Source organism: Phascolarctos cinereus, unplaced genomic scaffold (assembly GCF_003287225.1).
Source record: "Phascolarctos cinereus isolate Bilbo 61053 unplaced genomic scaffold, phaCin_HiC Scaffold_4;HRSCAF=312, whole genome shotgun sequence".
Lineage (NCBI taxonomy): Eukaryota > Metazoa > Chordata > Mammalia > Diprotodontia > Phascolarctidae > Phascolarctos > Phascolarctos cinereus.
The window spans coordinates 668,562,415-668,590,318 of NW_027555847.1; the positions used below are offsets into that span (position 1 = coordinate 668,562,415).

The 27,904-nt window shown below is 41.2% G+C and overlaps 1 pseudogene across 1 annotated transcript; it reads left to right on the plus strand.

Moving 5' to 3' along the window:
• The first annotated feature begins 9,451 nt into the window (after positions 1-9,451).
• On the plus strand, positions 9,452-26,743 carry LOC110196151 (olfactory receptor 7D4-like; annotated as a pseudogene). Its single transcript, XR_013486423.1, has 3 exons — positions 9,452-10,362; positions 16,646-16,826; positions 24,175-26,743. The product of XR_013486423.1 is annotated as an olfactory receptor 7D4-like (transcript).
• The last annotated feature ends 1,161 nt before the right edge of the window (positions 26,744-27,904 follow it).

Below are 27,904 nucleotides of genomic sequence, written 5' to 3' on the forward strand. Positions count from 1 at the left end.
CCTGGCCATTCAGGAACTTGCCTTTTCTTTCTTAGTTCCTCAGCCCAGGTTTCTGTCTAGACTATAGGTAGGAATATGTTCCCAACAATAATTCACAACTACTTGACTCATGTTAGCTCCCATATGTGGAAGCATATTAAAAACACCCTTTTTAGTTCAACTGAAAACATAAAGAAATAAATATATCTCTAGCTAAAAACTATTTCTTACTCTTCCCCTTAGGGAAGTGTGTAGAAAGTAAAGAAAGTCTCAAGAAAATGGAGTGAGGGTGGAAATTAAACTTAGAACAAAAAGCAAGTCTCAGTTAGGTGGCACAGTGGCTAGATCACTGGGCCTCGAGTCAGGAAGACCTGAGTTCAACTGTGGCCTCAGATATTTATTATCCGTGTGACCCTGGGCAAGTCACTTAACCCTGTTTGCTTCAGTTTCCTTATCATACAATGAGCTGGAGAAAAAAAATGGCAAACCACCACTGTATCTTTGCCAAGAAAACCCTAAATGAGGTCACGGAGAGTTGAACACAACTGAAATGACTGAAAAACAGCAATAACAACAAATTAAGAGCACTGTTGGTCTTGGTGCTATGACCTAGCTGAGGGAAATATCCTCTTCTTCATTCATAAAAAATTAAGCGTACAGAAAGATTTCTACAGAAAAGATTGTCAACATTGTTGTTGTTCAGCCCGTCCAGACTCTTTATGCCCTTGTGGACCATAGCACATCAATACTGTCCATGGGGTTTTCTTGGCAAAGATACTGAAGTGATTTGCCCCTTCCATCTCTAGTGGATTAAAGCAGAGGTCAAGTGACTTGCCCAGGGTCACATGGCTAGTAAGTGTCTGAGGCCAGATTTGAACTCAGGTCTTCCTGACTCAAGGCCCATTGTTCTATCCACTGAACCATCTACTTGCCTCCCCACATGTCCATAAGCATTTATTAATCACTTACTCTGTACCAGCCACTATTCTAAGTGCTGAGAACACAAACAAAAAGAAAGATGGTGCTTACCCTCATGTAGTTTCCATTCTAGTGGGGGAAGATAACACATCAAAACCAACTGAATAGGGGATGGGGAGGCTGGGGAAGGAGAAGGCACACATGTGGGCCATGGTGGAGAGACTCCAGGGAGGCTGGAGTGGAACCCAGAGAGGAGTGGAAAAATGAATAAGTCTGGCCTGGGTACCCTCCTTAAAATGGAGGTTCTGGGAGAAACTGAGCAATCAGAGGAGGGGGCCACAGGGCCTGAGTGAACATCTAGGGTGAACAGGCTGCTTTGACATGGTGGACAAAGTCCAGAGATTCAGGAGGAGAGCTCCTGAGAGGAATTAAAGATCATAAAGATGAAGGCTTTTCAGTTCTGTGTGTGTGAGGGAGTGGTCAAGGGGGAATTCAATAGTTCGAGAATTTTAGTAGAAGATTAAGTGACTATTGTTCCAGAAAGTTTACCCCCAAACTGTATTTTAATACATTGTAGCCTTTTCCTTAACGAAGATTCCTATAAATGTTACCTCAAATTGTCTTGGGATAAAAAAGGACATGTCCCAGGCTATGCAGGGGACTATGGCAGATTGGACATTTCTCCCTCTAAGCTAGAAATGCTTGGAATTAGAATGTTAAACTAATTTTAAAAAGTCACCTGTTTCTGGTACAGTTTTGCCTAAAATGCAGAGGATAGTATAATAATTTTTCTTTGATACAACCCACAGATATTCTAATCTTCCTAAATTCCTCTGACCTCAAAACATTATTCACACTGATGTTAATTAGAATACATTCTTGTAAGGTGGAACTGGAATTAATTAAGCACAGGATTAGAAGTCTAGGGCAACAAAGCTACTCAGTGAAATCTCAACTTCTTTGGATTGTTTGCAGCAATGAAACCCAAAGGAGCCCAGTGGCTTTAAGATTCCTTATTGATGGTACCCTGACACTCCTTTTAAGGAAGGTCTGAGGTCTTTGCTTCCTATACCCAGTTCATACTGTTTCCCATTCCTTGGACCCCTATTTTCAAAGTCTCGGGGAGAAAGAAGGAAATCATCTAACCAAACATCTGCCCTGGGCTGATGGGTGGGCCGGGTGATGGTTCTCCAGCAGATGATTTTGTACAGTGATTGCCAGAGATTCCCAGGTGAGATGCTGGCTCTGCAATCTACACTCAGGGAACTTGGGGGAGAATCTCCAAGCAAAGTGAAGAAGATATCACCTTTCCGACTTCTGCTGTAGGTGAAAACTTCCTGGAGTTCGTGACCTCTTCTATTTCTGGCATCTTTCCCCTAAAACCTGGTTATTCTCTTTGCTTTTAAATTTTTTGCTTCATAATATTACTACTAGAAGGACCTTGTTGTTATTTGCCTCACTCTTACTAGTTGTGTGATCCTGGGCCAGTCACTTAATCCTGTTTGCCTCAGTTTCTCATGTGTAAAATGAGCTGGAGAAGGAAATGGCAAACCACTCCAGTGCCTTTGCCAAGAAAACCCCAAATGGGGTCACGAAGAGTTGGGCACAACTGAAATGCCTGTACAACATGTGTGTTGGAAATGTCTACAGTTTCTTACTCCTTTATTCTCCAGATCTCTACAGAGTGGTAGGAGTCAGTAGTGGAGAGAGTGTAGGACCGAGAAGCAGGAAGCCCTGGGTTTGAATCCTGTCTCAGATATTTACTAGCTGTGTGGACATAGGCATATAAATTATCTTGCCTCAGTTTCCTTTTCTGTAAAAGTGGGGGGGAGACAACGATCATCTATCTCACAAGATTATTGTCAAGATCAAATGAAATAACTGATGTTTATAAAGTATTTTGTAAGGCAATGCGCTACATGTCAGCTATTATGATAGTTAACATTTATACTGTGTCATTATTTTCATCCTTTATGATAGATGGCAGATAGAAAGAATGCTAAGACAAATCACCATCCTGATTTCATTCTCTTTCAGTTAATAGTTTGCTTGGTATTGTATAGATGGGGGGAACAACTACTTATAATTGAGGAAGAGTACTGAGAGATATACCTCAGTTTCCTTATCTGTAAAATGGGGATAAAATATAGTGCTTAACCACCAGGGTCAGTGTGAGGATTAAATGAGATAATATTTGTAAAGTACTTTGCAAGCTTTGAAATGCCATATACACTCACCAAAAGCGTCCTTGGGATAATCCAATAGTTGTGACAAAGGGATGCATATCTCATTCTGTTTCCAGCTGTTTTGATTTCTTCTTCTATGTTTTGAAAATTTTTCATTGCATGTAGTATCAAGATGATGAGTATTAGGTGTGGTGATATATGTCAGTAATAGAAATAGGTAGCATTTACATAGTACTTTAAGGTTTACTAAGTGCTTTACAAAGATTATCTCATTTGATCTTCGTAACAACCCTGGAAAGTAAGTGCCATTATTATTCCCATTTTACAGATGAGAAAACTAAGGCAGAGAGTTTAAGTGACTTACCCAAGGACACATAGCTAGTAAATGTTTGAGGCAGGAATCAAACTCTGGTTTTCCTGACTTTAGGACCAGTGTTCTATTCACCAAGGCACCACACAACTGCCTTGTGGTTAGATGTTTATAGATCCATTTTATGTCAGGGCAACAGATCTAGTAGAGATGATGGAATTCCAGTTGAACTATTGAAAATCCTAAAAGGTGATGCTGTTAAAGTCTCGCACTCAACATGTCAACAAATTTGGAAAACCCAACGGTGACCACTGGATTGGAAAAGATCAGTTTATGTCCCAATCTAAAGAAGAGCTATGCCAAGGAATGTTTAGATTACTGAATAATTACTGAATATTTCACATGCCAGCAAGGTTCTGTTTAAGTTTTGGCAAGCGAAGCTTTAGCAATATGTGAACCAAGAATTACCAGAAGAGTAGGCTGGTTTTCAAAGAGGCAGAGGAACTAGAGACCAAATTGCCAACATTTGCTGGATTATGGACAAAACAAGTGAGTTTCAGAAAAACATCTACTTCTGCTTCATTGGCTACACTAAAGCCTTTGACTGTATGGATCACAACAAAATGTAGCAAGTCCTTAACAAGATGAGCATCTCACCTGGATCACCTTATTTATCTCCTGAGGAACCTACAGACGGGCTAAGAAGCAACAGAATAAAACATAGAACAACTGACTAGTTTAAGATTGGAAAAGGAGTATGACAAAGCTGTATATTGTCACCTTATTTATTTAACTTATATTCAGAGTACATCGTGTGAAATGCCGGGCTGAATGAATCAAAAGCTGGAGTTAAGGTTGCCAGGAGAAATATCAACAATCTCAGATATGCAGTCAATATCACTCTGATGGCAGAAAGTGAGGAGGATTTAAGAAGCCTTTTTTTTTTCAAGTGAGGCAATTGGGGTTAAGTGACTTGCCCAGGGTCACATAGCTAGTAAGTGTCAAGTGTTTGGTCTGAGGCCGGATTTGAACTCAGGTCCTCCTGACTTCAGGGCCGGTGTTCTATCCGCGGCACCACCTAGCTGTCCCTGGAAGCCTTTTGATGAGAGTGAAAGAAGGGAGTGTAAAAGCTGGCTTGAAGCTTAACATTAAACCCCCCAAAAAACCAAAGATCTTGGCAACTAGTCCCATCAATTCCTGGCAAATAGAGGGAGAAGAAATGGAAGCAGTGTCAGATTTTATATTCCTGTGCTCAGATGGTGAATGCAGCCATGAAATTAAAAGATGTTTGCTCCTTGGAAGGAAAGTTATAGCAAATCTGGACAGCACACCAAAAAGCAGAGACATCACTTTGCTGACAGGGATCCATAGAGTCAAAGCTTTGGTTTTTCCATCAGCAATTATATGGCTCTGAGAGTTGGACTATAAGGAAAGCTGAGCACCCCAGAATTGACACTTTTGAATTGTGGTTCTGGAGAAGACTTTTGAAAATCCCTTGGACAGTAAGGAGATCAAATCAGTCAATACTTAAATTAATTCAGGCTATTCACTGGAAGGTCAAATACTGAAGCTTGAAGCCCATACACTTTGGCCACATAATGAGAAGATGGGACTCAATGGAAAAGATCCTGATGTTGGGAAAGATTGCAAAAGGAAAAGAGAATGACAAAGGATAAGATGGATAGATAGATAGTACCATGGAAATAACAAACATGAACTTGGACAGACTTTGAGAGATAGTGGTGGATAGAAGGGCTGGCTGTACTATGGTCGATGAGGTCACTAAGACTCACACTGGACTGAATGACTGAACAACAACATTAACATAGCACTTTAAGGTTTACGAAAATGCTTTACAAATATTTTCTCATTTTATCCTTATAACAACCCTGGGACAGAAGTGTCATTATTATTTTCATTTTACAAAGGAGGAAACCAAGGCAGACAATTAAGTGACTTACCCAGGGTCACCTAGTTAATAAATGCCAGAGGCTGGATTTAAACTCTGGTTTTCCTGACTTCAGGTCCACTGCTCTCTACACCATGACGGCTCCACCTAGCTGCCTTGTGGTTAGACTTTTATGGATCCATACTATGTCCGGACAATTGTGGGTAGCTGTTAAGTCTGAGATAGCAGTCTCATTCTAGTACAGTATTTTGTTGCTGTTAAATTCTCAAAGCTATTTTGAGGTCTTTATTTGTAGTAAAGGGATTTGTCATCTGTCAGTTTATGAAAAAAAGTGAGCTTCTGATATATAATTGTAACTATCAGGTCATTCTTACTAAGTATTAAGTAGGTACTAAGTTTTTAAAGTCTGCAGTGATGTTGCACAATTCCTGTGATTTCCTTATATAGTATACATTTGTGATTGTTAATAATAATATAACAATAACAACAACAAAGACGAGGAGTTTCAAGACATGGCAGAAGAAAGCCAGTTAGACTCTGTCCCCAGTAGACAGAAACATGCTCAAAGGATATGAACAAACATTTCCCCAAAGTACTACAAACTATTACCAACATGTGAAAGCTTCTTCCAGTCACTAATAATGAAAGAAATACAAATCAAACAATTCTGATGTTTTGTCTTAACACCCAGAAAATTGGTGAAGATGACAAAGGACTGAAATAGTGTTCGAAAGAAAGGCACACTGATGCTTTGTGGGTGGAGCTGGGAATTGGTCCAACCATTCTGGACATCAAATTGGAATTATGCTAAAAAGTCTGTGCTCTTTGACTCAGTGATTTCACTGCTAAGCATGGATATATTTGGAAATGAATGTGATAAAAAACAAAAGACAGATTTTGTTTTAAAAAGAAGGAGTAGAGAGGTGGTAAAGTCTCTGTGTTAGCAGCTGGACTGATGTGAAGGAGAAGCAAAATAGTTGGAAAAACAATTCTTTGCCTTCTCAGAGTCAGAAGGGGAGGTTTGTTTTTGTCAGAGAGTGTGACAAAAGAGCATGAATGCAAAATTTCCTATAATTTTGAAGTCGTGAGAAAATAACATGTATTTTTCAAGGGTTATTTTCTTGGTTTTGTAAAGATGGAAAGAAATTCTGGGAAAACAGAAATGACTATGACATTTTTAGCACCATCTCCTGATCCTTGTGCCATTTTGGTGGTTTAGGACTGCAAAAATGTATCATTTACATGAGCATGTTTTGCATATTAAATTAAAAAGTAGAGTTTGTTTGCATAATAACTATCAATTTGCTAACCAACTGAAACATTGGAAGAGTTAGCAATGGCTCCCCTATTCTGTTCCTAGTGTGAGTTGGGGGAAGTGGTCCCAAGTGGGGTACTATGGTAATAAATGTCACCTTCTTCTGTTTCTTTACGGTTTAAAGGTTTACAAAAAGCTTTCCTCATGAGATCCTTGTCAAGTCAGAAGTGTGGATGTTATCTCCACTTTGGAATTTGTATTGGAAGGGGTCTATGTACACTGAAAAATTTTTTTCTAACATCCCCATGAGGGCCATCGTGCTTCTGCTTATGGAACTCATTATTCACAGATGAAGTTGGAGGATGTCATTGCTGCTGCCTGCTCCTTTGAGGCCTCTTCAGGAGGCCAGGAGCACATTCTTACCTTCATTTTTCTTTTCTTATCTTTATTTTTTTTTTAAATCATGGAGTTCTTATCTTTCTTTTAAAATTATGGACCCCTTTGGCAGTCTGGTAAAGTTTAATGATATTGTAATTTGTTGCCTACATTCATAATCGAAGGAAATGCTAAATTTCAATGAGATATGAGTGAAAATGAAGATGTCATTCCCCCCCCTCCCCATTCAAGTTCATGGGCTCCTTGCAATCTAGCATTGACCCCTTGGTGGATTCTAGGTTAAGAGACCTTGTTCTAGATCAACTTTTCCACTTGATAAGTCTTATTCTTTGTGTTGTGGTAGAAAGAGCAAATGCTATGCTCCAGTGAAACTGGACCCTAATCCCACTCTACACCTTATGCTTCCTTGCCTCCATGTCTTTACTCATGTTATTTCCCATGCCTAGAGTGCACTCCTGTCTCCCTCTTTGTCTATTGAATTCCTGTAAAACCTAGCTCAGATGTTGGCTGCTTTGGGAAGACTTCCTTGATGCACCTGTTGGTTGTACGACTCTTTGCCCTTAGCACTTCACCTGGTACTTTTATTCTTTAGCTCTGTAATGTATTAATTATACTAATATATGGTCAAATTATTCTATAGTAGTATAAATATTCTTAGCATATATTTGTATAACTATTACAGATCAGTATTATACTAGTTATAATGTCCCTTGTGTGTGACCTCACTCTTTCTGATGACAGTCCTTTCCTGAGACTGCTCAGCCCCCAGTTGCCCTTATGTGTGGCACCTTCCAGATGTGAACAGGGCAGGGGGATTATGCATTATCTGCACAGCTGCAGGCAGCCACAGAAAGTGCTACCTGCCAAATGGGTGGAAAGCACTTGGCTCCCAACAGCCCTGGGAGGCAGGCACTTTGTAAACCTGAAAGCACCATAGTGATGTGAATGCCAGAGCCTGTGCTAGAAATACAGCAGCTTTGCAGGCCCACAAGATGTCAGTCCCTTCCCTGCTGTACTTTGAGTATATTGATCACAGCACCAAGTCACAGATCAGGGAGCTCCAGCTCCAGGGTTAGGACAGCTGCGTTTGGAGGTGTCAGTGACTTCCTAACACAAGGCAAGGAAGGCACTTGGCCTGTCTTGCTTAGCTTCCCCTGTGATCTCTGCCTCCAGGTCCCTTGAGCATCTTTATAAACCACACAGCCTCCCCTTTAGATCTCCCTCTTCAACATGGCTGACAAACGAACACAAATAGGTCTATCACTTTCAGCACTGACTGGCATCTAGATCAAGTTGCTATGTATTAGCTACTCTTCCATAATGTGTGAGCTTGTACTTCCCCTGAACTCTTCAGGCCTGCAGCTGTTATTTGGCAATACAAGCTACCCGCACGCCCCCAGTTTTCCCCTTAGTACTTTCTAGCCACACAATTTGCATCTGTATTATAATCTGTGAAAAGTTGTTAGCATGTAAACCACAAGCCTTCTGTCCCACTTAGAAACGATGAACTATGGTACTCTCCAGGGGAAGTTAGTTAATCTGATACCAAAGGGTAACTGTAAATCATAGGAGCTTGGTACATCTGGTAAGATTTTGTCTGTTTTCTCGGCTGCTCTATCAGACTGCTGGGCTGGGTCGTAAGCTAAAAGTAGAAGCTGAAGGAAAGCAAGGCTACTGCCTCCCTGAAATAACGGGCTGTTCAGGGAGGCAGCCACCAGTTAGGACTGTAGAGGCCCAGGGCAGAAATTCTAGAGATGAGAGGTGTACAGGAGGAGCGAGTCCTGATCACCACTTTCTGGAACCCTCCCCAAGGAAGTTCTTCAAGTCCCGGAGACTGGACAATTTTTTACGTGGAAGGGCAGCCTAGTGAGGCTTTTTTCCCCCCATATTTTATTTTAAAATAATAGTGAACAATTTTACTTATTGTCTTAATCCAAACCACCTGACATCTGGCTTATCTCTGGCCAAAAAGTAAAATGGGAAGGGGAAGGGAATGGGGGGGGCTGACCTAACTTCCCTGGAAATAAGCCCATTTTTCTGACATCTGGAATGCCTTGTGGATACTGTCTTTGCAAAAGGAAAGAAAAGAAAAGCACCACTAAGGGGTGCTTTAGCAGCAGCAGCAGCTCAGGAAACCATTTTTTTTTTCTTCAATGATTTGAACATGTCCCAGATCATGCACTTCAACTCTACATGTGCCCTGGGCTTAGTCTCATCTTCCATTCAACGATTCCTTTTGAAAGCAACTTGAAAACAACAGACCACGTATAAGTGCATAGTAGGGTAGGAATAGGGAACTGATCTGTGATTTCATCGGAATGGGGAATTCCCAGATTAGGAAACTCTCATAATTAGTGCAAGTCAGCAACATTATATAGTCTTAGGAAGCTGTCAGCCGTGGTGTCAAACTCAGAAACTGGCCACTTAACTGTACACAAAGATACTTGTGGGGGCTGCATAAAAACTTAGGAAACCACAAATACATATTATCTATGTGCTATTGTGTTTTTATTTGTTTTGTCAAATATTTCCCAATTACATTTTAATCTTGTTCTACCATTCTCCAGAGTGGTAGAGAGGCAATGCAGCCCCACATTTGATACCTCTGGTCTAGAGCATGAAGACGCTGTTGTCCTTCATTTTCAAAGAGGCCCAAAATGACATCACTATTCTGAGTCAAGTTTTAGTGTGTCCAACTGTGGCTGATCGGACCAATATGAGCTCAGAATGTTCTACCACAGGTCAGGCACAAATAGTCCATGTGAACCTTTGGGGTGGATTCTCTAAGTCTATGTATCTTGCATTTCTCTTGAGGTATTTCACTTCTGCTTTGCTCACGGAGCACAGCACCTTCTCTAAAGTGGGCACTCCGTGCTGAGTGGTCCTGTGCTAGTGTCTCCCACGTCACACAATCCATTCCAAAGTTCTTAACACAGACTTTGAGAGTGTCCTTGTGTTGCTTCTCTGACTACCATGTGAGCGCTTGCCGTGTATGAATTCTCCATAAAACAGTCTTTTTGGCAAGCGTACGTTTTGTATTCAAACAAGGTGGCCAGCCCACTGGAGTTATGCTCTCTGAAACAGAGTTTGAAATGCTTGGCAGTTTAATTCAAGAAAGGACCTCAGTGTCTGGTATCTTATCCTGCCAGGTGATCTTCAGAATCTCCCTAAGACAATTCAAATGGAAACGATTCAGTTTCCAGGCATGGCTCTGGTATACTGTTCAAGTTTCACAGACATACAACAATGAGGTCAGCACAACAGCTCTATAGACCTTCAGTTTGATAGTCAGTCTAATACCTCTTCTCTTATATTTTCCTTAGGAGCCTCCAAACACTGAGCTAGCTCTGGCAATGCATGCATCAACCTCATTACCAGTGTGTACATCTCTGGAAAGTACACTGCCAAGGTAAGTGAACTTATCCACAGCATTCAAAACTTCTCCATTTGCTGTAATCAATGGTTCCACGTATGGACGGTGTGGTGGCAGCTGATGGAGCACCTGTGTTTTCCTGGTGTTAATTATTAGGCCAAAATTAGCACACGCAGCAGAGAATCGATCCATACTTTGTTGCATCTCAGCTTCAGAGGCTGCATCGAGTGCACAATCATCTGCAAACAGAAAGCCATGCACCAACACTCCTTCCACTTTGGTCTTAGCTTGTAGTCTTTTCAAGTTGAAGAATATACCATCAGTATAGTAGCTGACCTGATTCCATGATCCTCTTTGAAAACATTTGGCAACATGGCTGAAAACATCATGTTTAAAAGCATGGGAGCAAGCACACAGCCTTATTTCACTACTTTAGTGAGAGGGAAAGCACGAGAGCATTGTCCATTATCTAGAACCCGGGTAACCATGCTGTCATGAAATTGACATACAATACTAACAAACTTCTCCAGGCAACCAAATTTTGACATAATTTTCCACAAGCTCTTGTGACTGACAGTATCAAAGGCCTTGGTCAGATCTATAAATGTTGTGTACAGACTTCTGTCCTGCTCCTGGCATTTCTCCTGGAGTTGTTGGGCAGCAAACACCGTATCAACCGTTCCTTGGCCCTTTCTGAAGCCACTCTGGTTCTCAGGTAGATGATTATCTTCCAGATGAAGGATCAGCCTATTAAGAAGGACTTTGGCAAGAATCTTGCCAGCAATGACTAAGAGAGAGACCCCTGTGATTGTCACAGGACAATCTATTTCCTTTATCTTTATAGAGATGGACATTGGAGGCATCCTTGAACCCCTGGAGGATAACCTCCTCTTGCCATATAACCTGGAAAACTTCAGTCACTTTTGTGTGAGCAGTGGATTGCCCCCCACCCCCCGACCTTGTAAATCTCATCTGGAATAGAATCAGCACCAGGTGCTTTGCCGCATGAAAGAAGCCTAATGACATTCAAAACCTCTTCTTCAGTTGGCAGTTTGGCTAGAGAGGAATTGACTTCAACCTGAGGTATACAGCGGGTGGCTTCAGCACTGATTGATGATGGTCTGCTGAGAACATTACGGAAGTGTTCAGCCCATCTCTCTAGGATCATGTCCTAATCAGCACTGAGTAGTGGAGATGCACCACAGGTCTTTGGTCCATAGATAGCCTTCAGGGCATCATGAAAGCACTTTGAATTGTTACTATCAGCATAAAACTGAATTCCATCTGCCTTCTTACTGAGCCAAGAATTCGGTATCTCTAAGTTTTGCTTGGACTTTACTTTTGATGGTGTTAAATGCTGCCTTCTTAGAGATGGATGAGCTATCTGGCTGGTAAACCCTGTGGAGTTCTCATTTTTCATTGAGCACCTTCTGAATTTCCTCATCATTTTCATCACTCCAGTCCTGATGTTTGTGAGTGTTCTAACCCAGACGAGCAAATGCAGTGCTATACACCAAATCTCTGAAAGCTGTTCACTCCTTTTCTGCTCCACTGTTGCCGACTGTGTTTTGGCTCAACGTTCCCTCCGAGTTAGCAACAAGCTGTTCTCACTCAGAGAAGAGCTCTAATCTGTTGACATTAACTCTTCCGGTAGTCTGGGGCCACCACTTTTGTGGAATGCAAATATTTAGCTTGGAGAGGATAAGTCTATGATCAGTCCAGCACTCTGTGCCACACATTGCCTTCAGCACTCTCACATCTTGTCTCTTCTTACAGTCACATAGTTGATGAAGTGCCAGTGTTTGCTGCAAGGATGCATCCACGAAGCTTTATTGCACTTAGGTAAATGGAAGACAGTGCTGGTGTTGAGAAGATGGTGATGCGGTGTACAAGTCTTCAGTAGTAACTGACCATTGCTCTTGCTGTTTCCAACTCCATTCCTCCCTAGAACTCCCTGCCAGGCCTGGTAATCTGAGCCTACTCTAGCATTAAAGTCTTCTAGAATTATAAGCTTGTCCTCTTTTGGCACATTGATGATAAGGGTCTCCAGGTTCTCGTGAAGAATTTCTTTAACCTCATCGGGGTTCATCATGGTGGGAGAATAGACACTGATGTTGGTGGTGTGATGTTTTCCTGCAAGTGGTGATTGCATTGTCACGAGCCTGTCATTCACTCCTTTTGGTAGGCATACAAGCTTGTTGACTAGATTAGTTTTTTTTTTTTGGCTAGGCAATGGGTTAAGTGACTTGCCCAGGGTCACACAGCTAGTAAGTGTCAAGTGTCTAAGGCCGGATTTGAACTCAAGTCCTTCTGACTCTAGGGCTGGTGCTCTATCCACTGTGCCGCCTAGCTGCCCCAGATTAGTTTTGATTGCAAAACCTACACCAGCTTCACAATGCTCCCCTTCTCTGTGGCCACTCCAGAAAAACATGTATGCAGCTCCAACTTCAGTAAGCTGGCCTTCATTTGCCAGCCTTGTTTCACTCAGGTCTGCATTTGGATGCAATACCTGCTGAGTTCTCTTGCAACAAGAGCTGTTCATCTTTCAGGTCTACTGGTTTTTGTGTTGTCTATAAGTGTGTGCACATTCCAAGTGCCAATGGTGAGTGGAATTGTCTTTGTAGACTTTTTTTTATACATTTTTTTTGTGTGTTTTGACCACACAGTGGGATTTCCCACTTGTCTCGGTAATCAGGCCAGCCAGGGTTGAGTAAGCAAACAATTGTTAAGGTACCTTTTCTGGACCTTCCTCACACCAGGAGGTGAGCAGTGTGATCCTTAAATGGCTGCTTACACACCAAGGGGGCTGCTGAATCCCACTGGTGGAGAAATAACCCCATGGCCTGGGCCGCCTGTGTGCAGGATTGTGACTACAGCTCCCAGTGTATCTGCACCTGCTGCTTCATCACTTACCTGTCGCTACAGGACTTTGAGATAGGTAAAGTGGTAAAATGGTACGGGTGATGTCCTTTGATTCATGCATAAATTGGATTTCAGTGAGGCAGAGTTGCATGAAGTTGTCAACCTCACTCTCTACTCTAGGGTCATCACAGTCCAGTGGTAGGACAGAATCAAGATGACTGGTGATGGCTCAAGATGCAGTGGATGACCTTGGCATCTTCAGTGTCTAACCAAGCTCTCAGCGCTCTACAGTGCCTGCTTCAGCTGCCTTCATGGCTGTTGTAACAAATTGTTCTCATATGCCCATTCTACCAAGGGAAGTCTTCACATGGTTGGGGTAGACACCCAAGTTCAGGTTTCACGGTGGGCATATCCTTTGAGGTCAACAATGTTATCAACAATGTTATGAACAATGACTGGCATCCAAAAAGGGGCATAAAAGGCATCAACTTGTATGTGTACAACCAGGAAAGGAGCTACCAGGCTGTGTAGTGAGACCAACAGATAAAAAATAGACTGCCTCAGAATGGCCATGGTATGAAAAAAGTGCTAAAAAAAATTCCCAGGGGAGGCCTCCACTGCATTGGATAAAGACTCTGGAGAATCATGAGAGGTCAAGGACAAGAATCCCACAGGTTGGAAAGGTTTGGATAGGTCACATCTGCGCCATTGGAAGGAGCACTCACAGTGATGAGAGGACAGATCCATTGAAACATGAAGTATCATTTGCAGAGGATTTTAAGTCATTATCCTGATAATTCTCACCAGACCTTCCTTTGCTTCCGCACCTGTTTATATATAGAGCTATGGAGACCAGGCCAATACATTTTCTTTCTTTCTTTCATATTCTTTCTTTCTTTCTTTCTTTCTTTCTTTCTTTCTTTCTTTCTTTCTTTCTTTCTTTCTTTCTTTCTTTCTTTCTTTCTTTCTCTCTCTCTCTCTCTCTCTCTCTCTCTCTCCTTCCTTCCTTCCTTCCTTCCTTCCTTCCTTCCTTCCTTCCTTCCTTCTTCCTTCCTTCCTTCCTTCTTCTTCCTTTCCTTCCTTCCTTCTTCTTTCTTTCTTTCTTTTTCTTTCTTTCTTTCTTTCTTTCTTAAATTTTATTTAAATTTTTTTGTTTTATATTGCTGACATTTCCCTCTGTATCTCTTCCCCTCTTCCGCTTAGTGAGTCACCTCATAACAAAGACTATCTTAAAAGAAAAAAATGAAAAAGAGAAAAAAAGACCAGAAATACTGATCAATATATGGAAAAAAATCTGGAAATACACACAATGTTCCACGCATGTGGAATCCTCAGCTCCCCTCTGCTAAGGAGCCGGGTGATGTCCCAGACCTTACTTAGCACAATGCCTGACACATAGTAGGTGCTTTATAAATGTTTCTTGATTGATTATTGATTCTCCTCTTAGTGACAACTGATAGCACAGTAGATAGAGTGCTGGGCCTGGAGTCAGGATGACCTGAGTTCAAATCCAGTCTCAGACACTTACTAACTTTGTGACTTTGGACATGTTACTTAACCTCTGTTTGCCTCAGTTTCTTCAACTGTAAAATGGGGATAATAATAGCACCTACCCTACAGAGTTGTGAGAATCAAATGTGATAATATTTGTAAAAAGCACTTAGCCCAGTGCCTGGCACATAGTAGGCACAATATAAATGCTTATTGTCTTCCCTACCCCTTATCTCTTCTTTGGGGGCCATGCTTGTTCTTTGTGATTTTGCAATATTCAGTTTCAATCATTTTGTGGTGGCTGTTCTTTCCATTTACATTGTTGTGGTCATTGTGTACATTGTTTTCTCGGCTCTGCTTCCTTCAATTTGCATCAGTTTATGTAAGTCTTTCTATGCTTCTCTTCATTCATCAATTTTGTTGTTCCTTACGGCACGGTAATATTCCATTATATTTATGTACCAGAATTTGTTTATCTGTCCCCCGATTAGCATTTACTTTATTTTCAGTGCTTTTCTTGAACATGTCAATCTGTCTTCCGATCTAACATTTCCTCTGGCTGTCCCCCATGCCTGGAATTCTCTTCTTTCTCATCTGTGCCTCCTGGCTTTCTTTCAAGTCTCAGCTAAAGTTTCACTTTCTGTAAGCAGTCTCTCTTGGTCTTCCTTAATCCTAGTACTTTCCTTTGGAGACAACCCCCAATTTACTCTGTTTATACATTGTCATTTCCATGTGGTCTCCCCCATTAGACTTTTTTTGTGTTCCTAGTGCTTACGGCAGTGCCTCAAACATAATAGATTTTTATTAAATTATTAAATAATAAGTAGGTATTTAATAAATGCTAAATGGCTAACTGGCTGCTTTGCTTCTAGGAAAGAGTTGCTATAAATATTTTGCCATATATATTATATATATATATACTGAGACCAGATCTCCATTTCTCTGGGATATGACCTTCTTTGTGAAAAGAGGGGAAGAGTCCTCTCTGTATAGACTTCTTCATGTGCATTGTTAGAGTACATCTTCATTTCCCTAAACGAAGTTCCTGGAGGTGGGGATTGGTCTCCATTTATCCTTTGGAGGGAACTGAGGTTCAAAGAATGATGGTGCCTGCTCATAGAAGATCTGCAACCCAAATCTTAGATGTGAAAAGGGAGGATAGAAGAATCTCCACCCAGCAAGGGCCTGAAAGGATTATATGAAGGGGCACCTTCGACTTTGAAGCTGGTGTCCCAAAACAAGGAGCTGATTTTCATAGACAATTAGACAGGGAAAGAAACCCAAAGGTCATGTGATCCAACTTAGACCTGGGCTGGATTTCCCAGATGGTATAATGGGATTTGTTACCATAAAGGAATTTAGAGATCTTCTAGTCCAAATGAGGAAACTGAGGTCCAGAGGGAATTTATATAGCAGAAACAAGATCCAAATTCAGGCTCTCTCATTAAAAGCCTTCATTTAGCCCTAGCTTGATGATCTCAACTTACTATGAGGCAGCCCATTTGTATATTCATTAAACCTGGAGCGGACCTCGGTGATCATTTATTCCAACTCCATTCCTTAGGTAGGAACCTTTCTCTACCTGAAAAATGGACATCTGGTCTCTGTGACCTCCAGAGGCATGGAACTTAACTGTCTTCTAAGGAAATACATTCATAGAGTCAGAAGCTAGAAAGGACCTCAGAGGTCGTCTAGTTCAACCCTTATCCAAATCATGGGCTCTGTTTACAACCATCCATACAAATAGTTATCTATTTGAAGGTCTCAAGGATTTGAATGTACAACTCCATTGTTGAACAACTCTCATTGTTAGGAAGTTTTCTGCCAGGATTTCCTGCCCCATGGGGACCTGAACTTCTCAGGGACTGGGAAGACAATTTTATGATTTTTCTAATGAGGAGCTGAGGGCATTCAGCCTCTAAGGCCCAGAAACTGAAGTATTTCTCTTGTTCCTCTCACTGCCCAGGCTTGCAAATCACCTGTTCCAGGCCAGAAGAGAGTCTACTTTTGCCTCCCAGAGACATCAATCACTATGTCTGAGGCCACTGACCCACCTTTCCTTGGGGTGACTGCTGCTGCCTTCATTGTCCTTCCTGCCAATGATCCAAGACAGAAAAAGAGTCAGGCAAACCACTCCTCTCTATGATGTAAGTGTTACTGTGAGCAGGTAGAAAATGAGAAGAGGGGAAACAAGGGAAAAGGAATAGAGCCTGTTCTTCTTCAGAAATTCAAGGAGATTATTCCAAGCCCAGTCTTCACAAAACCATGGCCCAACCCAGCCCTGAGCCCAGCTCAATCTGACCTAGTCCAGAGTTTAGCTGAAATTTCAGACCCTAAAACTGAGCCCAGCCCTACCCAGTGGTAGGTGGGAGGGTAGTGTAGTACAATGGGAAGAGCCCTGGACTCAAAGCCAAGTCCTAGTCCTACTACTGATGAACTCTAGGACCTTAGACAAATTGCTTCTCCTTTCTGGGCCTTAGTCACAGATGAGAATGCCTGCTCTATCATTGGAGTATGTTGCTGGGACTTAAAGGGACTTCACAGAGGAACCAGATGAGTCATTCAATTCCAAAAGCAATAGGTCTTTTCTGCTCTACAGTGTTTCTGTTAGCATCAAATAAGACTGTGTTTGTGGAAGCTATTGTTAACCATATATAGTAACAGAAATAGAAATTGTTGGTATTATCATAACAGAAATCAGAGTCCAGCATGTCTCAGACCATTTTGGCCAGTTTCAGTCCAGACCCCAGGTCAGGGCTTAGACCAATCAAATCTCAACTGTCCAAACCTGGAGCCCAATTAGAACAGAGGGGTCACTCATGCATCCCTTAGTGGCAGAGTCTTAGGGCCCTGGATAGGTCTTTCCATGATGACCTGGGTGCCTCCCCCAGAAACCTGTCTGTACAGTACTATGACAGTTCTTTCAGTCTGATCTTCAAGTTGTCCTTAGGGGCTTTCCCAAAGCAATTCAATTCATCTAATTCAGCAACATTTATCAAACCCCTGTTACTTGCTAGGGACCTCTCTACAAAGCAAAACAAAAACCAGTTCCTGCCCTGAAGGAGCTTATATTCTACTGGAGAGATACTACATTTTCAATCATCACATATAATCAGCAAAGGAATTATAAGTCTTTAGCATACCCTGTGGAGCTACCACATTTTGTTATATTCAATGAGGGCAGTTCATTGTGCTGATTTCTACACCTCTCCAATCACTCCTCCATTCTTTCTCCATTATCTTTCTTTACTTTTTCTCCTCCCCTCCTCCTTTGCCCTTTTAGTCTTTTCTCTTTCTCCTACCTTTATGTTTTAGTTGAAAGTTAGACTAAATAATTTCTGAGGTCCCTTTCAATTTTAACAATTTATAGGCTTCTGAATGAACTGCCTTGTCAGGTGTGATTTCCCTGTCATTGGAGGTGTTCAGGCTAAAGCTTCATGCACGTTGTTGGAAATGTCACAGAGGATCTTTGCTTTAGACGAGGTTGACCAGAACAGAAACTCAGTATCTTCCAGCTTTGAATTTCTATTCTTTTAAATTATTCTTCCCATTTCATTTCTACTTCCCATTTAATTTCCACCTTTCTTCTTTACTCTCTCATTCCTCTCTCTGTTTATTTTACCTTTGTAAGAGACACAAAAGAATCAGTACATCAAAATCAATGACTATTTCTAGAGTACTACAATGTGCATGTTTCTTTAAATATTGGTACTAAGTGGTTTGATGGCATATAATACGAACGTGGGGTGAACTAGTGACTCTGAAGGATTTTAGTTAGTCATTGGCGTCATCTGTTCCCAAGGTGGAAAACCTGAGGACCAGTCTGAAGTTATGCTGAGGTCGTTGGGGTGTGGGTGTGTGTGTGTGTGTGTGTGTGTGTGTTAGTTAGAAATAGGAAGAAAAGTGAGTTTACAATATGAGACCTGGCTAGGAAAGCAATTCATGTGAAAGACAACTGGGGAGAGTCTTAAAGGACTAAGAGTCATTGTGTGACTTTCTCCAAAGATGTCCAGCAACAAATGAGCATAAAGGTACCATCTGTGGTGGAGACTACCAGGGTTGAGGTTTAGCAGGACACTAATGGTGACAAGACAATGGAGAAAGGGATTTGAGAGTAGAAGATCAGGCATATTCAAAATGGTTAACTATAGTTCTAAGACTGGATAAGGAGGAAAGTGAAGAGAGAGTAGGAGGCCAGGAGAGAGCACAGGAGGTCACAGATCACATTGAGGATGAAGAATGGGTTTAAGAGGAACAAGGCACATGGAGAGTTGGAAGGGTAGGAAATTGTGATGAGAGAAGGAAATTTCAGAATTCTTGATCTTATAGCCAGAGCACTTGTGGGCACTGGTAAGATCCAGACCGTTAGCATCCCTTTATGTGGCTGAATGTAAAAATGTAGGATATGGAAGTCAAGCAAGTTAATGAGCTGGGAGACCAGGGAAACTGGGGAAACATCAACAGTATATTGAATTCACTAAGCTTAAGGGCAGGGGTTGGGCTGGAGAGGAAGGTTGTAAGCCAAATATTGAAGAAGCTCAGGGGGAGGGAAAATATTTAACAAGCTCACTTGAATGCCTTCCTGGGGCTCTGGTGTGTGTGGTGTGTGTGTGTGTGTGTGTGTGTGTGTGTGTGTGTGTGTGTGTGTGTGTGTGAATACAAGAGACTTACCCAAATCAGTGAGGTTTTCTGAGGATTCACCATTGTAGCCATGCCCTTTGAAAGCCCCTGAACCTGCCCTACTTTTCCACAGTCATGGCTATTCTATACCAATAAGGTCTGCTTTCTCTTTTCCCCTAAGTCCCCCACTGCCTCCCTTCCATATCCCCACTAATGGCAGTATAATACAGTCTAGCTTCCAGAGCTCAGAGCTGTCCCATTGTTACAGTGCTAACAGAGCTCATAGTCCTCAGCAACCCAGTGTCCCTGTCCATAGTGCTAACATATGGGAGTTTAAAATAGAAAATGGTGAGTAGGAAGGTAGAGAACATATGGTACATGATGAGGAAACAGAAACAAAATGGTGAAGTGATTTGCCAAGGTCAAATCAATAGTAAGTTGGGAGGCTTTTGACTCCTGATCCAGGGCTTTCTCTACTAAGCTTGTCTCAGGCACCAGTTTCCTGTCTCACCACCATTCTAGCTGAAACATTGGATCTGGCTAATTCTATAAGCACTTATGTTTAATTAATTCTAACTACTCTCTCTCTATTCCTTCTCAGCTATAGTAAACACATCTATCTGACCTGCCTTCCAACCTCTAGTTTTACTTATCTCTATTATCTGTCATTATTATATTGGGATCAAGCTCATCCCCTTGCTGTCTCTCCAGTACCTTTACCCACTCTTAAAAACCTGGGGTAAGATGAATTTCAGGTGGTCTGTGTACTTGGATAGATAAATCATTTTTTCCATTAACTTCTAACTGAATTGAGCATTTATTTTAATTACTTTAAAATGTTACTTTGAGAAGGGGTTCATAGGTTTCACTGGATTGCCAAAGGGGTCCAGGGCACAAAAAAAACTTAAGTACATTTGTCATAGACCCTTTGACGTATTCTCTTTGAACCATCTTCCTCTCATCTTTAGTCTTTTCATTTTGTTTGCCACATCCTTGCAAATCTTCTCCAATGATAATCACTCCTCTGATCCAAAAGGAAAAATTACCTTCCCAGTTCTACTTCTAATCTTCTCATTTTACTGGTAAGGAAACTGAGGCCCTGAGAAGTTAAATGACTTAGCATCAAAAGGGCAGCTAGGTAGTGCAGTGGATAGAGTGGCAGGACTGGAGTTAGGAAGACTCATCTCCCTAAATTAAAATTCTGGTCTCAGACACTTACTAGCTGTATGACCCTGGGCAAGTCATTTAACCCTGTTTGCCTTAGTTTCATCTATAAAATGAGCTGGAGAAGGAAATGGCAAGGCATTCCAGTATCTTTGCCAAGAAAATTCCAAATGGGACCACAAAGAGTTGGATGTGATTGAAAACTACTGAACAACAAAAAAGATGAGCTTAGATTTGAACCTGGGGGCTTCTGACACGAAGTCACCAAATCACAGCATCACAGAATTTTTAAAGTTGGAGGGGATGTCAGAATTTGTCTAGTCCAACCTGTAACCCAAACATATCCAAGAAGTGGTCATTTATCATGTTTAAAGACTTCCAGTGTGGGAAAACCTAGTGTCTCTGCAAGCCTCCCATTTTACATTTGCATAGCCCTAATTGGGAATTTGTGCTGACATCAAACTTTAATCTGCCTTTCTGCAAGGTCTACCCAGGGCTTCCCATTCTGCCCTCTGGGCCAAATAGATCATGTCTTATCCTTTTCCCCTAAAACACCCCTTAGGAAATTCTGAGGAAATACTGAGCTTTCTATGGTATAGAGTAGATAACCTTCTATCCTCCAGTGAGATAGCATCAATTTGGTTTATAGGAGGTGTGGATAATTGAAGACTTCCCATTTAGAATCAGTTTTTGAACCCCTGTAACCGCTTGCAAATTCCACCTTTTCCTTGATTTTAAGTCTCACTGAGCCCTAGTCATGTGACCTTGGCATATTGAATCTGACTCAATAGCTGAAGAGATGTAACAAACTTATCTGTATGTAATAATTTACTCTTGGAATAGAATGAATAGAAGCAAATAAGCAATAAATGATAATAAGACAATGCATAATAAAATGTGTAACACATGGCTACATCTCCACAGCTTTTTCCAGACCCCAATATTCCCCTGATACCACACCAGGTATCAAAGTGGTGTTTCTAAAGCACAGGCATGACCATGTCACCCATTCCCCAGCTTAGTAAATTCCAGTGGTTCCCTATCATCTCTAGAGTTAAATAGAAAATCCTTTGCCTGACACACATAGGCAATAAATGTTTATTGACTAATTGACTGACCAGATACTTCAAAACCATGAATTCTAGGAAATGAGCCATTTATTTTGTTTAGTTCTAATAATAACTGGATTAGATGAGCAAAAGAGTACAGACAATAAAAGATGCTTCAAAACCCATGCCTGACTCAGGCATCTACCCTGGCCATTAATCACCTGGAAGACTTAGGAACCCTGCAGGAACTTTGTATCTAGAATCTCTCCTAATTCCAAAAACCTCCCTTAGAGATTATTGTTAGAATGTTTTTATTTTATTTTTCTTATTTGCATGTAAAAACAAATTTTATCATTTTTAAAAATAATTTTTGTGTTCCAATTCCCTCCTTCTAGCCTCCTTGAGAAGGCAAGCACCTTGATATAGATTATACATGTGCAGTCATGTGAAACATATTTCCATATTAGCCATATTTGCAAAAGAGAACACAGACCAAAAAACCCCAACCCAACAAGAAAAGGAATGAAAATTTAAAAATGTATGCTTTGATCTGCATTCAGACTTCATCTGTTCTTTTTCTGGAGGTACATAGCATTTTTTCAACGTAAGTCCTTAGTAATTGTCTTGGATCATTGTATTGCTGAAAATAGGTAAGTCATTCACAACTGGTCATTGTACAATATTGCTGTTACTCTGTACAATGATCTCCTGGCTCTGCTCACTTCATTTTGCATCAGTTTATATAAATCTTCCCAGATTTTCTGCTTATCATTTCTTATAGCCCAATAGTATTCCATCACAATCGTGTACCACAACTTGTTCGGTCATTCTCCAATTGTTGGGCATCCCTTCAATTTCCAATTCTTTGGCACCACAAAAAGAGCTGCTATAAATATTTTTGTATCTGTAGGATCTTTTCCTTTTTCTTTGATCTTTTTGAGATACAGACCAAGTAATGATATTACTGGGTTAAAGGATAAGCATAGTTTTATAGCCCTTTGGGCATAGTTGCAAATTGCTCTTCAAAATGGTTGAATCAGTGCACAACTCCACCAAAAGTGCATCAGTGTCCCTGTTTTTCCACATCCCCTCCAGCATTTGTCATTTTCCTTTTCTGTCATATTAGCCGATATGATAGGAATGAGGTGGTACTACAGAGTTGTTTTAATTTGCCTTTCTCTAATCAATAGTGATTTAGAGCATTTTTTCATTTGATTATAAATAGTTTTGATTTTTTCTTCTGAAAATTGCCTGTTCATATTCTTTGACCATTCATCAATTGGGGAATGACTTGTATCATAAATTTGACTCCGTTCTCTATATATTTGAGAAATGAGGTCTTTATCAGAAAAATTTGCTATAAGATTTCCTCCCCCCCTTTCATGCTTTCAAGTATGAAATAATAAATGAGGTTACAAGTGTAATCCCAGTTCCAAAGCTCATTAGTATAGGACATTCTTATGATTGCTGCAGATGAATGCTCTGCCCTACATGAGATACAGGGTGGAGTTGATGAGAGTGAAAGAGCTTTGGTTTTTGAGTTTTCTTTAGGCTTCAGGTCACTCTGGGTACTTTTGGGTTCCAGCTTTGAGAGAGAGAAGATGGTTCAGATCAACTTCACTTCAGGATACTGAAGGAAAAGATTTTTGGAAGACATGATGGAGACTGTCAACTCTTCTCATATTTTCCAAGAATTTTTTTCTTCAGCAAGCTGACATGGGGTTGGCCTGAACAGATTCCCTTTCAAAGCTGGAAGTCAAAAGTCCCCAAAGTGACTTGAAGCCTGAAGAGAACTCAAATAAGGTTGAAGTTCTGTTGCCAACTCCACTCTGTTCCTCACACAGGGCAGAAAATTCATCTCTACCAAAAAGGAGACAGCCCTCTACCAATGGGCTTTGGAGTTGGGGTTGCACAAGCAATTTTATCTGTCTGTCTATCTATCTATCTATCTATCTATCTATCTATCTATCTACCTATCTATCATCTATTTGTCTATTAAAAATTGGGATAGGAATGGCACATCCTTGCACTCATCATCTTAGAAACTTTCCTGCAGCACTTAGATGTTAATTGATTTTCCCAGGGTCCCAGAACTATTGTCAGAAGCACATTAAAAATTAAGCTGTAAAGTCAAGGGCATGTAAACTGGATCACAATCAGTCCCTAATAACAATAAAAAGAGATAAGAGAGAGATATAAGGAGAGAGAGAGAGGCAGAATATGTAGTTCCTAGGCTTACAGTCTTAGAGCTGGAAAGCACCTAAGAGGCCATTTAATCCAAACTCCTCATTTTGCAGAGGAAGAAACTGAGTCTTAGGTAGATTAAGTGACTCATCCTAGGTCTCAAAGGCAGCCAGTACAGAGTTGGGATTTTAGACCAAGTCTTTTGATTCCAAACCCAGTGATCTGTCTATTGCACCTGCCTCTCACAGATAGGGTGGAGTAACAGCTGATTAGAAGGAACCACCTAGTCCTACTCCTTTAGCAGATGAGGAAATGGAAGCTCAGAGAGAGGACATGATGTGCCCAAGGTTGCACAGTAAATGGCAGAGTTGGGACCCCAATTCAGAGGCTTCCTAATTAATGTTTTAGGCTCTTTCCTCTATATGAAGAATGTCTGCATTTGCTAGTTCATGTTCTTTTCTCATCTCTTTTTTGGCAGACACATTACCTACATGGGACCAGAAAACCAAACCCATGTCTCTGGATTCCTCCTCCTGGGCCTTTCTGAGAAGCCAGGGCAGCAGCTGCCTCTGTTTTGGCTGTTCCTGGGCATGTACACGGTCACTGTAGTTGGGAACACTCTCATCATGCTGGCTATTGGCTCTGACTCCCACCTCCACACCCCCATGTACTTCTTCATTTCCAATCTGTCATTGGTGGATCTCTGTCTGGTATCCACTACAGTCCCCAAGATGCTGGCTAACATCCTGACACACAGTAAGGCCATCTCCTATGCTGGCTGCTTCACCCAGATGTATTTTTTCTTAGTCTTTGCTTGTATGGACAACTTCCTTCTCGCTGCGATGGCTTATGATCGCTTTGTGGCCATCTGTCACCCTCTGCACTATGTGGCCATCATGAACCCACAGCTTTGCGGCCTGCTGGTTCTGATTTCCTGTGTCCTCAGTCTTTTAACTTCTCTCCTTCACAGTCTCATGGCGATGCATCTATCTTTCTGTAAAGACCATGAAATCCCATACTTCTTCTGTGATCTTACTCAGGTTTTGAAGCTCTCTTGTTCTGACACCCTCATCAACAACATTTTGGTTTATTTTACAACTGGCCTGTTGGGTATTATTTCATCACAGGGATTCTTACTTCTTATATACAGATCTGTTCTTCTATTTTGAAAGTCCCATACACTGAGGGGAAGTATAAAGCCTTTTTTACCTGTGGGTCTCACCTCTGTGTTGTTTCATTATTCTATAGCACAGCTTTTGGGGTATACATGACCTCCTCAGCTATCCACTCCTCCTGGAAGAGCATAGTTGCTTCAGTGATGTATGCTGTGGTAATCCCCATGCTAAACCCCTTCATCTATAGTCTGAGGAACAAGGACATAAAGGATGCGCTGAAAAAATTCATTAGCAAATCAACCTTCTCTCAATGATGGCTCATAGCTCCAGGCCTAGAGGTATGGCTTTGGCATTTGAGACCAAATACCTACCAATCAGAATCTTGGATTCCAAATGTGAGGTTCAGGACTTCCCAGGGTCATATTCTTCAGGCTGGCTCTTATATTTTTTTTATCATATACAATTAATCTTCTCCTTTCTGGCCTCTATTTCCTTACTTCAATGGCAATGACTTCTGGCTTTATTAATCTTGCTTCATCAGAACTTAGTCTGTTTTTTACCGAAGAGCTCTGGATATGAAGTCTCATCATCTTGGTTTTTGTTATTGTTCTATCACTTTAAACCCTGTGTCCTTGGCAAATCACGAGCTTTCAGAGACTCAGTTTCTTTATCTGTTGAAATGAGAATTATAATAAATCCATCAAAGCTTTTAAACTTTTCCTTCTGTACACAAAACGATATAGCGCATATGAAAATGCTTTATGAAGGATTGCCTGCAGGAATAGAGGCAATTACGTTCAAGGCCCTCCTTTAATTTCTGGGGATACAAAGAAAAAATTAAAAATAGTCCTTGTTCTCAAAGAGTTTATGTTCTATGGAGGCAGGATGTAACATCTACTAAGATAAATGAATATGCTGAAAGTTAGAGAACACTAAGAAACAGGGAGATAAGGAAAGACTTTTAGTGTGACGTAGTATAAGAGCTGAGCCTTGAAGGAAGGAAAGTTTCATAAAAGCTCTGGATGAGAAGGAATGCATTCTGAACATGGGGGGACAGACACAGAAATGGGAGATGGAGTGCTGAGTTTGGGGAACAGTGAGTGAAAAGATCTGTTTGCCTGAACACACAGTACTTGAAGGGTATAAAGTGAAATGTCTAGAAAGGTAAAGTTGGAGTCAGAGTATGTGGGGGATTCAATGCCAAAGTGAAGTTTTTTTTTGTTTTGTTAGGTACGCAATAAGGATCTCCTAAAGCTTCCTGTATAAGGGAGTGACATGGTCATAGGGTGATGAACTTAGAGGTGGAAGGAACCTTCGAGCTACAGCCTGTGCTTTAGGAAATGATTTTGCCAGCTGTGTAGAGGATGAGTTTGAGTGGGGGGACTCAAAGCAGAGGATTATTTTGGAAGCTCTTATGATAGTTTAGGGTTGTGGGGATATGGTACTGAATGGAGGTTATGTGAATGGATAGAATGGGGTAGATATAATAATACTAATTGCTAATTATTACTAAGAATAGTTAATGTTTACATAACATTTTAGGGGTTGCAAAGTGCTTTACACATGTTAGTTCATTTGACCCTCACAGCAACCCTGGGAGATAGGTGCTATTAATATCCTCATTTTCAGGTGAGGAAACTGAGACACAGAGGGCTTAAGTGACTTGTCCAGGGTCACACAGCTGGCAAGTGAGGTAAGATTTGTACTTAGTTCTTCCTGACTCCAAGCTCTGTAAGCTATCTGTTATATCACTCAGCAGTGTGTGAGATATGTTGGGGAGATAGACTAGATCACACTTGGCAATTGATTGAATGTTGGGGTTGAAGGATTGGGAACAGTGGAGGATGGCTCTGAGAATATGAATTTGGGGGAGTAGAAGAATGATGGTACCCTCAACAGAAAAAGGGAATTTTCGAGGAAAGTCAAGTTTGGGACAGGGGGATGTGGGGGATATGAATTCCATTTTAGAAAGAAAAAAGAGAAAATTGACCATATGATTTCCTCATTGGGGATGCTCACTAGTGCATATAGCATTGGTCCCTAAGTCATGGGTCCATCAGCAGAGGAGACAGCAGTAGTACTTGGGCCAGGCCCCCAAGAACTAGGGAAACAAGGAGCATTTAGGTGGTGCAGGGGACAGAGAGCTGTACCTAGAGTCAGTAAGACCTGAGTTCAAATTTGTCTTCAGACACTTACTAGCTGTGTGACCTTGGGCAAGTCACTTAACCTCTGTCAGCCCCAGTTTCCTCAACTGTAAAATGGGAATAATAATGGCACCTACCTCCCAGGATTGTTGTGAGGACCAAAAGAGATAACATTTATAAAGCACTAGAGTGCCTGGCACACAGTAGGCATTTATTAAATGTTTCCTTCCTTCCTCACTCTGTTAACTTTAATCCCAAGCCTTTGTATTTTTTTAGATGGTTTTAATGAGGCAATCTGGACAAAAACTCTTCATCACCCATTGGCCAACTTTTTTTTTCTTTTTTGGTGAGGCAGTTGGGATTAAGTGACTTGCCCAGGGTCACACAGCTAGTAAGTGTCAAGTGTCTAAGGTGGAATTTGAACTCAGGTCCTCCAAGGCTGGAGCTGTATCCACTGTGCCACCCAGCTGCCCCTATATTGGGCAACTTTTTAAAGGTGATTCTCAATGCCCTAAATTAAGCTGGTCCTAGGTCAACAGACTAACAGCTATCCCTGAATCCTCAAATCTATTAAAGCTTGTAACACCTATCAGACCTTGTACTCCTCTGGTAAAACCTTTGAGGATCAATGTGTCATTTAGATGAAGAATTGAAGAAGGAACAAATATAAAGTGTTACTTTAATTTTTATTAACTTTACTTTCATCATCATTACTGTATTTGTCCTGTATCTTTTTCCTTAAAAATCATAGAATCTTACAGAGAATCTTGGCATGACACCTGTGTGTGTTTTTTGTGAATATTCTATGTGACTCTAAATGTGGTATCGGTAGCAGCCCATACTAGCTTGTGTGTTGTCTTCTGTAAGCCTACAGAAAGACAAGGCCCCTTTATTAACAAGGAGAGAGAGACAGAGAGAGAGAGAGACAGAGAGAGACAGAGACAGAGAC